The sequence below is a fragment of the Scyliorhinus torazame genome, chromosome 14 (assembly GCF_047496885.1).
Source record: "Scyliorhinus torazame isolate Kashiwa2021f chromosome 14, sScyTor2.1, whole genome shotgun sequence".
NCBI lineage: Eukaryota > Metazoa > Chordata > Chondrichthyes > Carcharhiniformes > Scyliorhinidae > Scyliorhinus > Scyliorhinus torazame.
Window position 1 is genome coordinate 28411297 of NC_092720.1, and position 16078 is coordinate 28427374.

The 16078-nt window shown below is 46.5% G+C and overlaps 1 long non-coding RNA gene across 2 annotated transcripts in view; it reads left to right on the top strand.

Moving 5' to 3' along the window:
• LOC140389280 (uncharacterized) overlaps nt 1-16078 on the top strand; it is a 36575-nt gene that overhangs the window by 7607 nt on the left and 12890 nt on the right. For both annotated transcript variants that reach the window (XR_011934318.1, XR_011934317.1), the window contains exons 2-3: nt 1870-1984; nt 9455-9539. This is a non-coding gene — a long non-coding RNA (uncharacterized lncRNA). The remainder of the gene's footprint in view (nt 1-1869; nt 1985-9454; nt 9540-16078) is intronic.

The following is a 16078-nucleotide window of genomic DNA, read 5'->3' on the forward strand; positions in this document are numbered from 1 at the left end:
TGACATGACGCCTCGGTTACAACAAATCCTTCTCAAGCTACGCCGCTATGACTTTGAACTTGTCTACACGCCAGGCAAAGAACTCATTGTTGCAGATGCCCTTTCCAGGTCTATCACCACACCGTGTGAACAAACTGACTTTGTCTGCCAAATCGATGCGCAGGTGCAATTGTGTGCCTCCAACCTTCCGGCCACTGATGAGAGAGTCATCCAAATTCGTGAGGAAACGGCCAAGGATCCTCTGCTACAGCATGTGATGCAGCACCTCATGAATGGCTGGCAGAAGGGACAGTGTCCCCAGTTTTACAACATCAAGGATGACCTGACGGTGTTGGACGGCATCCTCATGAAGCTCAATAGGATTGTGATTCCGCAGAGCATGCGAGCTATGGTGCTCGGCCAACTCCATGCAGGTCACCTGGGGGTCGAGAAATGTCGACGCAGACCTCGAGAGGCAGTCTACTGGCCGGGCATCAGCCAGGACATTGCCAACACGGTCCTCAACTGTCCCACATGTCGGAAATTTCAGCCAGCTCAACCCAAAGAAACTCTGCAGCAACATGAGATAGTGACCTCCCCATGGTCCAAAGTCGGTGCCGACCTTTTCCACGCCAAGGGGCGTGACTATATCCTCCTGGTCGACTACTTCTCCAATTACCCTGAAGTGGTGAAACTGTCCGACCTCACGTCGAAGGCGGTGAATAAAGCATGCAAAGAAACGTTTTCCAGGCATGGGATACCGCTCACAGTGATGAGTGACAACGGTCCCTGTTTCTACAGCCAGGAATGGTCTGATTTTGCCCACCTATACAACTTTCGTCACGTAACCTCCAGACCCCACTAACCGCAGTCAAACGGGACGGCCGAAAAAGGGGTCCATATTGTCAAGAGATTACTATGCAAGGCTGCAGACTCAGGCTCCGACATCAACCTGGCGCTGCTGGCATACCGAGCATCCCCGCTGTCCACTGGGTTGTCTCCGGCGCAGATGCTCATGAATCGCACTCTGCGGACCACGGTTCCAGCCATCCATGTTCCAGACCTTGACCACCTCATGGTCATACAAAAGATACAGCCGTCTCGGGCCCAACAGAAATCAGCATACGATGCTCTTACCACGGATCTCCCCGAGCTGATCGTGTTCGTGTGCAGTTGCCTGACGGTGGCTGGTCCGCCACAGCTGTGGTGGTCAAGCAAGTGGCCCTGAGATCATTCCTTATCCGCATGGCTGGTGGCTCCTTCCTACGACGCAACAGACGGGCGCTGCGCAGAGTTCCACGCCCACCACCTAACCATGATGTCCCGCCTCACACAATGCTTCCTCTGGACGTGTCCTACCACGAGGCCACCGATCTACCAGCAATCCTGCCGACCTCTGCGATCACCGCATTGGTCCCGCCTATCCAAGTGCAGGCGGCCCCTGATCCACCCTTGAGGCGGTCAACCAGAATTCGGCACCCGCCGCAGAGACTAAACTTATAGACTGACCATTTGCACAACTGTGTTACCTTATCGTTTTGACCTCTGTAAATATCGTTTTTTACCGTTTCATCTGCCCTATATCTGCACTAGTGACACCTTCCTGTGTACATAAGGTCATTTTAGCACATTCTGTATATAGGGATACCACATTCACGCACATATACACATCCACACGCACATGCACCTTAATATTTACTATCTCAACACACACAATACAAAAAAAAAGGGGTGGAGATGTCATAATATACATCTATGCATATAATGGAGTGCAGACAGGCAGTGTCAGGGAGTTTGAAAAAGCGCGGGAGCTGCGAGGCAGAGGGGACAGATTAAAAGGTTGCGGCGTGGGTGAGGTAAGTACTGATTAACCACTTCCTTACCTTGCAGGTCAGCTGTTCGGGCGAGAGAGGGAGCCGGGACCTTGGAAATAGCGCGGGAGTTTGGAAAAGCGCGGGAGCTGCGAGGCAGAGGGGACAGATTAAAAGGTCGCGGCGTGGGTGAGGTAAGTACTGATTAACCACTTCCTTACCTTGCAGGTCAGCTGTTAGTTTCGGGAGATTAGTTTCGGGAGCAGGCCTATTGGCTGACTGTAAATCAGGAAGGATACAAAAGGTGTGGCTGAAGTGCCTATAGAAACAGAGTGCTGGAGGCAAACAGAGTGTATCTAAGTTTGGGTAAGGCTGAGTTCGGGTAAGAGGTGAGTGAGGGCTGTGTTTGTTTTTTGGAGTTTGGTGTTTGGGGCTGAGTTTCCCCCCCCCCCAAAAAAAATCCAATTAATTAAGTAAATTAATTAACTAGTGTGGTAGTATGCATTAGGGGTCATGTGGGACTGTGAAGCCGTGATGTCATTGGCTGACAGATCCCGGGTCCTGGTTGGCTGTTGACCTCTAGCTCCGCCCTGAAGGCGGAGTATAAGAACCAGGAGTTCGCCCCCGCAGGCCAGTCTGTTACTGAACTGCGGGGAACAAGTCACGCTTAATAAAGCCTCATCGACTTCACCACTATTCGTCTCTCGGGAGTCTTTGTGCGAGACAACTAGTTAAGGGAATTTGGTGCTCATCTTAAGGAGGTGCAGAGAAGCAGACCTGTGAGGGAGCCTCGGGAGCAATTACATCACAGCCAGCAGGTAAGTGATTGGCTTGTAACTGGTAAGTGATTTCTCTCTCTTTGACTTTCTCTTAGCTGTGTAGTGTAGTTCAAATTTAACTTTAGGTTTAAGTCATGGCAGGAGAGCTCAGACCCATGTCATGCTCCTCTTGTGAGATGTGGCAAGTCAGGGACCCTTCTGGTGTCCCTGACTCCTTCATCTGCAAGAAGTGTGTCCAACTGCAGCTCCTGTTAGACCGCTTGACGGCTCTGGAGCTGCGGATGGACTCACTTTGGAGCATCCGCGATGCTGAGGAAGTTGTGGATAGCACATTCAGTGAGTTGGTCACACCGCAGATTAAAATTACTGAGGCAGATAGGGAATGGGTGACCAACAGACAGAGGAAGAGTAGGAAGGCAGTGCAGGGATCCCCTGCGGTCATCTCCCTCCAAAACAGATTTACCGTTTTGGAAACTGTTGGGGGAGATGGCTCACCAGGGGAAGGTGGCAGCAGCCAGGTTCATGGCACCGTGGCTGGCTCTGCTGCACAGAAGGGCGGGAAAAAGAGTGGCAGAGCTATAGTGATAGGGGATTCAATTGTAAGGGGAATAGACAGGCGTTTCTGTGGACACAAACGAGAATCCAGGTTGGTATGTTGCCTCCCTGGTGCAAGGGTCAAGGATGTCTCGGAGCGGCTGGAGGGGGAGGGTGAACAGCCAGCTGTCGTGGTGCATATAGGCACCAACGATATAGGTAAAAAACGGGATGAGGTCCTACAAGCTGAATTTAGGGAGTTAGGAGTTAAACTAAAAAGTAGGACCTCAAAGGTAGTAATCTCAGGATTGCTACCAGTGCCATGTGATAGTCAGAGTAGGAATGACAGGATAGCTAGGATGAATATGTGGCTTGAGAGATGGTGCAAGAGGGAGGGTTTCAAATTCCTGGGACATTGGGACCGGTTCTGGGGGAGGTGGGACCTGTACAAATCGGACGGTCTGCATCTGGGTGGGACCGGAACCAATGTTCTCGGGGGTGTGTTTGCTAGTGCAGTTGGGGAGGGTTTAAACTAATGTGGCAGGGGGATGGGAACCGATGTAGGAGGTCAGTGGGGACAGAAACAAAAGGCAGGAAGGAAGAGTGTGTAAAGCATGACCAGAGAAAGCAGGGCAGAGAGCAAGGAAGGTCTACATTAAACTGCATTTATTTCAATGCAAGGGGCCTGACGGGCAAAGCGGATGAACTCAGGGCATGGACGGGCACATGGGACTGGGATATTATAGCTATGACTGAAACATGGCTAAGGGAGGGGCAGGACTGGCAGCTCAATGTTCCGGGGTACAGATGCTATAGAAAGGATAGAACAGGAGGTAAGAGAGGAGGGGGAGTGGCGTTTTTGATTAGGGAGAACATCACGGCAGTACTTAGAGGGGATATATCCGAGGGTTCGCCCACTGAGTCTATATGGGTGGAACTGAAAAATAAGAAGGGAGAGATCACCTTGGTAGGACTGTACTACAGGCCCCCAAATAGTCAGCGGGAAATTGAGGAGCAAATATGTAAGGAGATTACAGATAGCTGCAAGAATAATAGGGTGGTAGTAGTAGGGGACTTTAACTTTCCCAACATTGACTGGGACAGCCATAGCATTAGCGGCTTGGATGGAGGGAAATTTGTTGAGTGTATTCAGGAGGAATTTCTCATTCAGTATGTGGATGGACCGACTAGAGAGGGGGCAAAACCTGACCTCGTCTTGGGAAATAAGGAAGGGCAAGTGACAGAAGTGCTAGTGAGAGATCACTTTGGGACAAGTGACCATGACTCCATTAGTTTTAAGATAGCTATGGAGAATGATAGGTCTGGCCCAAGAGTTAAAATTCTTAATTGGGGCAAGGCCAATTTTGATGGTATCAGACAGGAACTTGCAGAGGTAGATTAGGGGAGACTGTTGGCAGGCAAAGGGACGGCTGGTAAATGGGAGGCTTTTAAAAATGTGTTAACCAGGGTGCAGGGTAAGCACATTCCCTTTAGAGTGAAGGGCAAGGCTGGTAGAAGTAGGGAACCCTGGATGACTCGAGATATTGAGACTCTGGTCAAAAAGAAGAAGGAGGCATATGACGTACATAAGCAACTGGGATCAAGTGGATCCCTTGAAGAGTATAGAGATTGTCGAAATAGAGTTAAGAGGGAAATCAGGAGGGCAAAAAAGGGACATGAAATTGCTTTGGCAAATAATGCAAGGGAGAATCCAAAGAGATTCTACAAATACATAAAGGGGAAAAGAGTAACTAGGGACAGAGTAGGGCCTCTTAAGGATCAACAAGGGCATCTATGTGCAGAGCCACAAGAGTTGTGTGAGATCCTGAATGAATATTTCTCATCGGTATTCACGGTGGAGAAAGGCATGGATGTTAGGAAACTAAGGGAAATAAATAGTGATGTCTTGAGAAGTGTGCATATTACAGAGGAGGAGGTGCTGGAAGTCTTAAAGCGCATCAAGGTAGATAAATTCCCGGGACCTGATGAAATGTATCCCAGGATGTTGTGGGAGGCTAGGGAGGAAATTGCGGGTCCCCTAACAGAGATATTTGAATCATCGGCAGCCACAGGTGAGGTGCCTGAAGATTGGAGAGTGGCGAATGTTGTGCCCTTGTTTAAGAAGGGCAGCAGGGAAAAGCCTGGGAACTACAGACCGGTGAGCCTAACGTCTGTAGTAGGTAAGTTGCTAGAAGGTATCCTGAGAGACAGGATCTACAAGCATTTAGAGAGGCAAGGACTGATTTGGGGCAGTCAGCATGGCTTTGTGCGTGGAAAATTATGTCTCACAAATTTGATTGAGTTTTTTGAGGGGGTGACCAAGAAGGTAGATGAGGGCAGTGCAGTAGACGTTGTCTACATGGACTTTAGCAAAGCCTTTGACAAGGTACCGCATGGTAGGTTGTTGCAGAAGGTTAAAGCTCACGGGATCCAGGGTGAGGTTGCCAATTGGATTCAAAATTGGCTGGACGAGGGTTGTTTTTCAAACTGGAGGCCTGTGACCAGTGGTGTGCCTCAGGGATCGGTGCTGGGTCCACTGTTATTTGTGATTTATATTAATGATTTGGATGAGAATTTAGGAGGCATGGTTAGTAAGTTTGCAGATGACACCAAGATTGGTGGCACAGTGGATAGTGAAGAAGGTTATCTAGGATTGCAACGGGATCTTGATCAATTAGGCCAGTGGGCCGACGAATGGCAGATGGAGTTTAATTTAGATAAATGTGAGGTGATGCATTTTGGCAGATCGAATCAGGCCAGGACCTACTCAGTTAATGGTATGGCGTTGGGGAGAGTTATAGAACAAAAAGATCTAGGAGTACAGGTTCATAGCTCCTTGAAGGTGGAGTCGCAGGTGGACAGGGTGGTGAAGAAGGCATTCGGCATGCTTGGTTTCATTGGTCAGAACATTGAATACAGGAGTTGGGACGTCTTGTTGAAGTTGTACAAAACATTGGTACGGCCACACTTGGAATACTGTGTGCAGTTCTGGTCACCCTATTATAGAAAGGATATTATTAAACTGGAAAGAGTGCAGAAAAGGTTTACTAGGATGTTGCCGGGACTTGATGGTTTGAGTTATAAGGAGAGGCTGGATAGACTGGGACTTTTTTCCTTGGAGCGTAGGAGGCTTAGGGGTGATCTTATAGAGGTCTATAAAATAATGAGGGGCATAGATAAGGTAGATAGTCAACATCTTTTCCCAAAGGTAGGGGAGTCTAAAACTAGAGGGCATAGGTTTAAGGTGAGAGGGGAGAGATTCAGAAGGGCCCAGAGGGGCAATTTCTTCACTCAGAGGGTAGTGAGTCTCTGGAATGGGCTGCCAGAGGTAGTAGTAGAGGCGGGTACAATTGTGTCTTTTAAAAAACATTTAGATAGTTACATGGGTAAGATGGGTATAGAGGGTTATGGGCCAAGTGCGGGCAACTGGGACTACCTTAATGGTAAAAACTGGGCGGCATGGACTGGTTGGGCCGAAGGGCCTGTTTCCATGCTGTAAACTTCTATGATTCTATGATTCTATGATTCTATGATTGACGCACAGGATGACCAGTAAGCACACAGAACAGAGCAGCCAATCACCATACAGGACGTGACCACTATAAAGCCAGAGGGCACCAGTTTTCCCGCTCTCTCGGGACCCAGCCTCTGGGATAGTCAGAGTTAGTGAGCTGGCCAGTGCAAACACCATGTGGTAGCTAGTAAGTCTGGTTAGGCTAGTATCAGGTCTCCAGTCAAGTCAGCATAGTGTCAACCCACAGTTGAACATGTATCGTAGTTTAGATGTTAAATAAAATCGTGTTGCATCTGATCGAGTGTTGGAGGTCTGTCTCGCGCTACACTGCATCAAGTGCAGTCCACATCGACCCAACCTACCCAACACATCATCCAGCAGGAGCGCAAATCAGTTGAAATTCAGCTCCGGTGGGAGAACATAGGGCAGGATTCTCTGTATTCCGAAGCCGAATTCCGGATTGGCGATCGAGCGGAGAATGGCTTCTGATGCTGGTTTCATGGCAGGCAGCGGTTTGATGCCGATTTGCGATGCTCCTCCCCCTCCAAATCTGCGTCTCCATGATGTGCACCGCACACAGTCGCAAGGCCATTGGCGCCTCATCAGCCGACCCACCCACATTGCCCCGCCCCTAATGGGCTGAGTTCCCAATGGAGCAGGTCACGTGCGGTGCCAGCGGTCGGTAACCCAGCGTGCCGACTGTGGACAGTGCCCATCACTGCCACCCTCGTCCAGGATCCGTGCCGCTGGCCGAGGGGCTGCTGCGAGGGCTGCGGGGAGTGGTGGGGGGTTGGCAGGGGCTGGGTTGTGGGCCCGGGGTGGGCGGTTACGGTTCCAGCACGGCCGGCGCTGTGTTTTCCATCGCGACCGGTGCAGCTCGTCAGCCCTGCGCCTGCGAGGACCGGGACCCAGCGATTCTCCGGCCATTTTCAGCCAGATCTGCGGTTGTTCCATGCGCCGCCGGTGGATAGCCCCTCGCTGATACCGGAATCGGTGAGGGGCTCGCGCCGATTTTACCGCCATGAATCACCCGCAGACACTCCGTTGCCACCGGCACCTAGACTCAAGAATGGAGAATCCCACCCAAAGTCTCCCAAATGGTGAATTTAGCACATAATTTAATAATTGAGGCATTGCCAACCTGGAAGCCACGTGGATCACAACAACTTAAGTGACCCGGGCTTGCTTAGAGTTACGGTCTAGAGCAGAGTACGGGTCAGTCCAAAGCCTCAGGGATTTTATTTTAAAGATTTTCCTCCCACTGGCTACCTATCATTGATACTATTACAATGGAGAAAAGTAGAAGTGAACCCAAGCCATGGCACATAGTTCCCACTGTGAAGTAATAGATCTGCCACCAACAGATTGCAAACTCAATCTCTAACTAAGCAACTATCATTCTTTGCAAGGGAAACCTAGCTCAAGTTACAGTAGAGGAGCAAGAAAATAACACATTGGGATGTTGAGTCGGTTGAATTACCAAACAGCATTGAGACATGAATAGACTGTAGATGACTCCAATTCATTTTTGGTGTAAACGTCTGAAATGCAGTAAAATGGTTTCTCAGTTCTGTGAACTGAATTGCCAAGAGTGTCCCACAGCTGTTGAATCAGATTTATTATCATTCAGGGAGAGCCTCTCTGGAGAACAGACAGACGGGCTCGCGTGCGTGGGTAGTTCAAATACAGTAGGACAAGACCCGAATTGAAAAGAAGAAGAAAGCGTGGGAAATATTGTAATATGACTTTCGTGGTGAGATAGGAAGTGGAAATTACAAAAGTGTGCAAGAGTGAATTGCTCCATGATTAAGTCAACCCATCTTGAACAATGAAATCAACATTATACATATCTCAAAATGAATTAATGAAAATGAAAATCACTTATTGTCACAAGTAGGCTTCAAATGAAGTTACTGTGAAAAGCCCCTAGTCGCCACATTCCGGCGCCTGTTCGGGGAGGCTGGTATGGGAAAAGACAAAGTTGACCACCCTTCACAGAGAAACAAGTCATTTTGGTAACAGTGTCGCTCGGTGTAAGAATTAACAAACAATTTGAAAAGTACTTTGGTATTTACCTTTCAGCATTGTTGCCATTAAATGAAGGAATTACGCAAGGATTTGTTTTTACACAGTGATTTTCATGGGCCCAGGAATTCAGTGAATTGTAGTCACTATTGCAATGTATCAAAATATGACAACCGATTTACACATTACAAGCTCATACAAATAGCAATGAAATAAATGATATCAGTTTTAGTTATGTTGGTTGGGAGATGGATATTATCCCGGACACCTGCTCTTCTTCAAATAGTGCCATGGAATCTGTTACATTCACAGAAGAAGCCAGATAAGGCCTCAAGTTAACATCTCAATCAAAAGGCAGCACCTCTGACTGTAAGACTCTCCTTGTACCATCTAGAATGTGAGCCTAGATTTTGTGCTAGAGAGGGCTTGAAATTGTTACGATTTTGAGATTGGCCAAAGTAATGTAAATTACTAAATGGAAAGTGTGCCCTGTAGGCACATGAACAGATAGTCTTGGGACACTGAGTCAGATAAACTCTTGGATTTCTCTTTGATCTAATATTTTTGGATTTGCTGAAAGTAAGGGCTGAATCTTTCTTTCCCATGCTGAACAAATGAGAGGACGAGATAGGAGACATGCGTGGTCACATTTTAAAATTCCCTCTCTGATTCCCAGTGTCCACCATTTCTATTGGGTCAGGAATCGTGGTAGTTTGTGACCCCAATCCTCTCTTAAAGTGAAGTCAGGTCTGCTATTTAAATGGCTGTTCCAAAATCAAGTTTCCATGCCTTTGGTATTTTCATGTACGCAGATGGGTTCCTGGAGGCTGTGGGAATCATACATTAGCTCGTGAACCTTGCGAAGATCCTGCTGTCAAGTTGGGAACTTTTTGACAAGTAAGTATAAAAGTTTTTTGCCAACTTCCACTGTCATAATGAAATGGCTTATGATGATTTAAATATGTCTTTAATGCATTGGTTTGATTTTCACATGGATTTAATGTCTTGACATCTGCTGTGCCTTTGAAACACTCTTCCAGTATCAATGAGTAAAAGTAAAAGTCGCCATAGTCCCAGATGATCATCGGCTGTTTTCCCCTTTGAGGGGTGGGGGGGGGGAGAGCTGGCTGGTGGTGATTAAACCTGAGTATCACTACACCTGAGGCCAGGAGCAAGGTTGAGAAGGTGGGCCTCAGCCAGCACTGGAATTGAACCTGCGCTGTTGGCCTTGCTCTGCATCACAAGCCAGCTGTCCAGCCAACTGAGCTGGCCAGGTGAATCTGAAATGGAGATGGTGCGGCACCCTGAAAATTGCAAACCTCTAACACAGCGCCTCCAACCTGTAGTGTCTGTCCACAACAAAGATTTTTGAATGTGGGTTGAAGGGTCAAGTGCCAACCAACTCAAGAACAGCTTCTTCCCTGCTGCCATCAGACGTTTGAATTAACCTACCTCGTATTAAGTTGATCTTTTCTCTACATCTTTGCTGTGACGGTAACATTACATTCTGCAGTCTCTCCTTCCTTCCCTATGTACAGTATGCGTTGTCTGTACAGCATGCAAGAAACAATACTTTTCACTCTATACTAATACATGTGACAATAATCAAATCAAATCAAAATGTATGCTTCACATATGAACTTTAAGATAACATAGATAGATTTATTTGTTTCGGATTGTTACGTTTTTTCAGATGAGGAGGAAAAGGGGGGATAGACGATCTCACAAATTCTTGTCATTTGTAGAGGATATTATGCAATATTTGCACAACTGGTTGCAAAAAGAGTTTTGCTCCTTTATGGTGGGAGATTTATCACAGAATCCTTTGTGGCAACTGTGCAGGAAAAGCTCGCAAGATCGAGAATTCACTTCTGGAAGTCTTCAAAATTCTGACATCACTCCCCCAATCTTGGCCCATGTCAGAGAAGACTTCACCACCCCTCCCCCTCCTCCCCGGCCAGCCCAGATGCTAGTTGTTGACAGCTATCCACGATAAACTGGAAGACCACAGCATAGCAGTGTACAGGAACAGTGACACGCCGCTTCCTATGTTTACCAAGCAATTGTGAACATCTGGAATTGGAGTATCAAGGGAACACAACATTAACATGCAGTATGTCCGGCTTGGAGGCAGTTCATGTGGCTGCATGAGGCATCTGGCCTAAAACCTGTTCAGGAAATAGGATCCCAAAGGAAAACAATTTCTGGTAGGCACAAAGTATTCTGTAGCTGACCAATGAGAAAAAATAATTTATATTAAGACTCCACAGTACAGTTCCAAGAGCAAAATTATCTGGATTCAATTATTCTTGTTGTTTTCTTTTATTTATTCCTTCATGGAACGTGGGTGTCGCTGGCTGGCCAGCATTTATTGCCCAACCCTAATTGACTTTGAGAAGAGTAAGAAGTCTTACAACACCAGGTTAAAGTCCAACAAGTTTAATTTGAATCATGAGCTCCGGAGCGTAGCTACTTCGTCAAGTATTGGGTCAGACATTAAAGAAAGGTTTAAAAGAAGTTGCATTTATGTAGTGCCTTTCACTGCCTCAGGATGCCCCACAATGCTTCACAGCCAAAGAAGCATATTGTAATGTAGGAAAAATGGCAGCTAATTTACAAACAGCATGGTTCCTCAAACAGCAATGAGGTAGTGACCAATTAATCAACCTTCCATGTTGGTTGTGGAATAAATATTGGCCAGGGCACTGGAAAGATTTCCTCTGCTTCGAAATAGGGTTTGACTTCCACCCAAGGGCAAGATGGGGTCTCCTCAATTTAAAATCTCACCTCAAAGAAGGCATCTCTAACAGTGTTAATCTCCCCCAGCGCTGCACTGAAACGCCAGCCACCCACTAGTCGTGGATGACATCTACCCATTGGAAGAGTTGAGACCTGACGCAGCTGGATCCTTGAAAGAGTCAATAGCACCAGGATCGAGGCCATCATCATCGAAAACCAACTCTGCTGCGCCATCCATATGCTTAGAATGTCGGAGACCTGACTACCAAAGCAAATCTTCTTTACCCAGCTCAAGGAAGGATCCCGAACAAGAGGAGGACAAAGGAAGCTCTTCAAAGACACCTTGTAGGCTTGCCTAAAGAAATGGAACATAGACGTCGATGCCGGGGTCATCTTTGCTCAGAAGAGACCTACTTGGAGGAACCTCATGACTGAAGGGTCACAATTGTTCGAGAACACCCGACGGCAAGAGGAGGCCCGAGAAAGGAGGCTGAGAACGGAATACCCACGACTTAGAATCCAAGGACCAATCCCACCTTTTGGAATCTCCTGCCAAGTGAGTGATTGAAGATGTGGCTCTCGGATCGGATTCATCAGCCACGCAAGGACCCACAGAACCCGTGACGAGTAACACAGAGTATCGTAGGTGGACAATCATACCTGTTAGCGAGTGATCACCGCATTCTACTTCCTTTAATGGAATTAGCATTCTCATGACAAAACCAAAGGCTAGGATTAGATCATTATTTCACCTTCTGTGACTTCGAACTCACTTTATACAGTGAAGTACCCTTTTAATGGAATTAACAACCTCATGACAAACTAAAGTTTAAAAAAATATAACTTCCTCTCATTTTATTTGCATTTTAAACGTACTTATGAATGCTAAGCACTAATAATATTAAATAATAACCTACCAAAAAAATGTCATCCCATGTCTCCTGCTCGACTGAAAAATTTCTGTCTGAGTAAATATCCGGGTAAGTGGCCTGAGTTCGCGCTACGGCTGGATTTCTTATTCCGCAGCCAGGGCTACAAGCGGACAAAAAAACCAGACGAGAGTTTAAACACCACACGTGTCCAGCGTGCATGCCTGAACGGCCACACTTGCAGGTCGTCATGCCGTGGCACACAAGCGACTTAACACGTGAATGATGCAGGAGGTTATGGGCCAATATTGTACTATTTGCAATTAGGGAAACAAAATTCTATTGATAGACACATATGCAAACCTGGATTGGCCACTCTAAATTGTCCCCTAATTGGAAAAAAAATTGGGTGCTGTAAATTTATCAGAAAAACATAAATACATTGAAAAAACAACAGTAGCAAAGCTGCTACAAACCCATTTCATGTTGCCCCCTCATCGGGAGTAGTGAGAGAAATTTTCATCAAATTCTTCTGCATTAGTATCTTAGGCTTCAGTGAAAGGATGCTATCTTTCACTTGGACTGCAGTTTGAAAGCAATAACTTTACTCTGCTTATCTCTGCAGTGAAGGATAAATCACTTTATTAATCAATCCTTACGATGTACTTTCACTGCTGCAAATAATATGTATCTAAATGATGTATGAACCTGAAAAGTTTGCCCACTTCTCGACATCAGTGTGACTTTTCTGTCTGGAATTTGAGACTTGTCCAGAGCACAATTGTTATTCTTTGATGGGTGTAAGTTGGCAAAACATCTAATCAACTAATTTCCTCATGGCATCCTGTTATCAGTCCAGGAAATACTTTAAAGTCCATCAGTCCATTAGGTATCCAAGTACACTTTTAAGTTCCTGTCTCTGGTTGGGCGTATTTCTGGATGTCTTGTGAGATAATAATAATCTTTATTAGTGTCACAAGTAGGTTTACATTAGCACTGCACTGAAGTTACTGTGAAAATCCCCTAGTCGCCACACCTGTTTGGGTACACAGAGGGAGAATTCAGAATGTCCAAATCACCTAAGAAGCGTGTCTTTTGGGACTTGTGGGAGGAAACCTGAGCACCCGGAGGAAACCCGCGCAGACACGGGTAGAACGTGCCGACTCCGCACAGACAGTGACCCAAGCCGGGAATCGAACTGGGACCCTGGTGCTGTGAAGCAACAGTGCTAACCACTGTATGCTTTACAGCCTCAAATTACTGCCTCTCCCCCTGCCCCCAGTCAAATATCCCCTTTTCCCCAACCTCAAATGTTTGTTCTAATTAATAATAAACAGAAGTGTTCAAAGAAAGTTAAAATAAAATCTTATCCTCTGTTGCTCATGTTCAGTAGATTAATCTTTGATAACTGCCGACTCATAGGCATTTCTGGGGGGTGGGCTGTTAAATATGCTCTAGAATTGAGAAGACATATTAATGGAACATTGACCTTGCTGAGTTCCACATGCTGCAGTAATTATCTGGGCCACTATGTACTCCCCCTTCCTGCATATTGAGTGTGTCCAAATCAAGATGGTGTCCCATATCTCCGACTCAAACTCATTCTTCCACAGGACGCTATAACTCTGAGGCTGCTCACCTCCATCAGTTTTTCCTTCCAACTCAGGCTTTTAAAAGCAAAACTGGCAGGTACTTTTGCATCAGATTCAAACCCCACTCTCTTCCTATTTCTCATCTGCAGGCTGGCTTTGGCAACATGATCCGAAAAGGTAATGTCAAGTTCCATGTGCATGTTGACGATATCCAGCTCTATCTAATCATCACCTCTCTTGACGCCACCGCTACCTCAGATTTGTCATGCTGCTCGTCCAATATTGGATGGAGCAGAAATTTGTTCCAACTACACACTGGGGAAGACACTGCCTTTATTTTTGGTCTCTGCTATTTGAGGAATGGGTTAAGAGACATGTCAATTACATGTCAAATTGATGTTAAGTATCCAATAATTGACCCTGATATGTAAAGGGGTTGCAGGTGCCACTTGTGGTGTGAGGTGATAGAGTTTTGTGTAGAATGTGTTCAAGGAAAGGAGCAGAACTCTTGACTCCTTACTCAACAGCAGCCAGAAGCTAACATCTGCCACCAACTCTGCTAGCCAACCGTCAAAGGCTCAACCAGACCATTCGCAATCTTGACGCAAGGCTCTCTCAGAGGTGGCGAAAATAATGACTGTCGACACTATCTGTGTTATTCACCACACGCTCAATGTGCCAACTCAAAACCAATGTGCTCGTGACGCTGAGTTGCAGAATACTGATAAAAGGCTACTGATGATACGGAGGCAAGAATCCTGGATGTCAAATGTGTTGCTTCCTCGGGAAAAGCTCTAATTCAATCCTTGGAAAACCAGCCAAGTATGTCAAAAATCCAGGAAGATTTGGAGAGCCGATGTTGGAGAAAGCACACGTCGGAGTCATTGGTCTGCCTGAGGGACTGGAGGGAAAGGTTCTATTAAGAACTGGCGACTACGTTTTCTTAAGCTGGATGTGAGACTGGGAATTTCAAATTGGAAAGGGTGCACTGTATCCTGCCATTAAGGCCAAGGTACAATCTTCATCCCAGTTTTATAATCATTCGCTTGCGCAGTTTTAAAGATTGCCAGAAGGTCCTGGAGATGACAAGGAGTGGTGGGACCTGGCTCCACGAGGGAGCGAGGAATTTCTCTTTCCAGTTCTTTTCGGCGTTGATGCAGATTAAGGGTCGAAGCTTTGATGAAGTTCGAAGGCAACTCAAAGTGTGAAGTGAATTATAGAATCCATAGAATCCCTACAGAGCAGGAAGTGGCCACTTGACCCATCTCGTCTGCACCGACCCTCCTATAAAGAACACCCTACCTATGCCTATTCCTATCCCCATAGCCCCAGTTAACCTGCACATTTGTGGACTGTGGGAGAAAAGCAGAGCGTCTGGAGGAACCCCATGCACACATAGGGAGAACATACAAACCCCATACCGAACATCACCCATGGTCGGATTTGAACTTGGGTCCCTGGCACCGTTAGTGTTAACTACTGTGCTGCACCTTGAGGTTGTTTATAAGCATCAACCACTTCAAAGAGAGTCAAATGCTGTGAGTCCTATTAAGTGAGTCCTAATGAGTCTTACTGAGGAATTTCCCCTTGGAGCTACTAAGATGGATATTTCTTTGCATTATTATTACAACGAGGTTTCTGTGCTGTTGTCCTGAATTGGTACAGAAAGTATTTTAACCGTGAATGGAACGATTGAAGATACTTTGGTACATTGGTTAGGACAGTTGCTTCACAGCTCCAGGGTCCCAGGTTCGATTCCAGGCTTGCGTCACTGTCTGTGCGGAGTCTGCACGTTCTCCCCGTGTCTGTGTGGGTTTCCTCCCACAGTCCAAAGATGTGCAGGCTAGATGGATTGGCCATGCTAAATTGCCCTTGGTGTCCAAAAAAAGGTTGGGTGGGTTACGAGGATAGGATGGAGGTGTGGGCTTGGGTGGGGTGCTCTTTCCAAGGGGCAGTGCAGACTCGATGGGCTGAATGGCCTCCTTCTGCACTGTAAATTCTATGATCTGGTGCAAAATGACTTGGGATGGGATGCCATGGTGCACACCTGATTGTGGAACGAAAACCCAGTCCTATTCATCTTCTGTGGCCTATGTAATGGTGGCAGTTAATCTTAAAACTTACTCATCAAATGTATGAGGTATTCAGCATCCTATTGTAGTGATTTCTGTGTATCAATATCCATGATCAATGTATGTAAATGTAGTACAGTAATTTCAACACTAGATGTCTCACT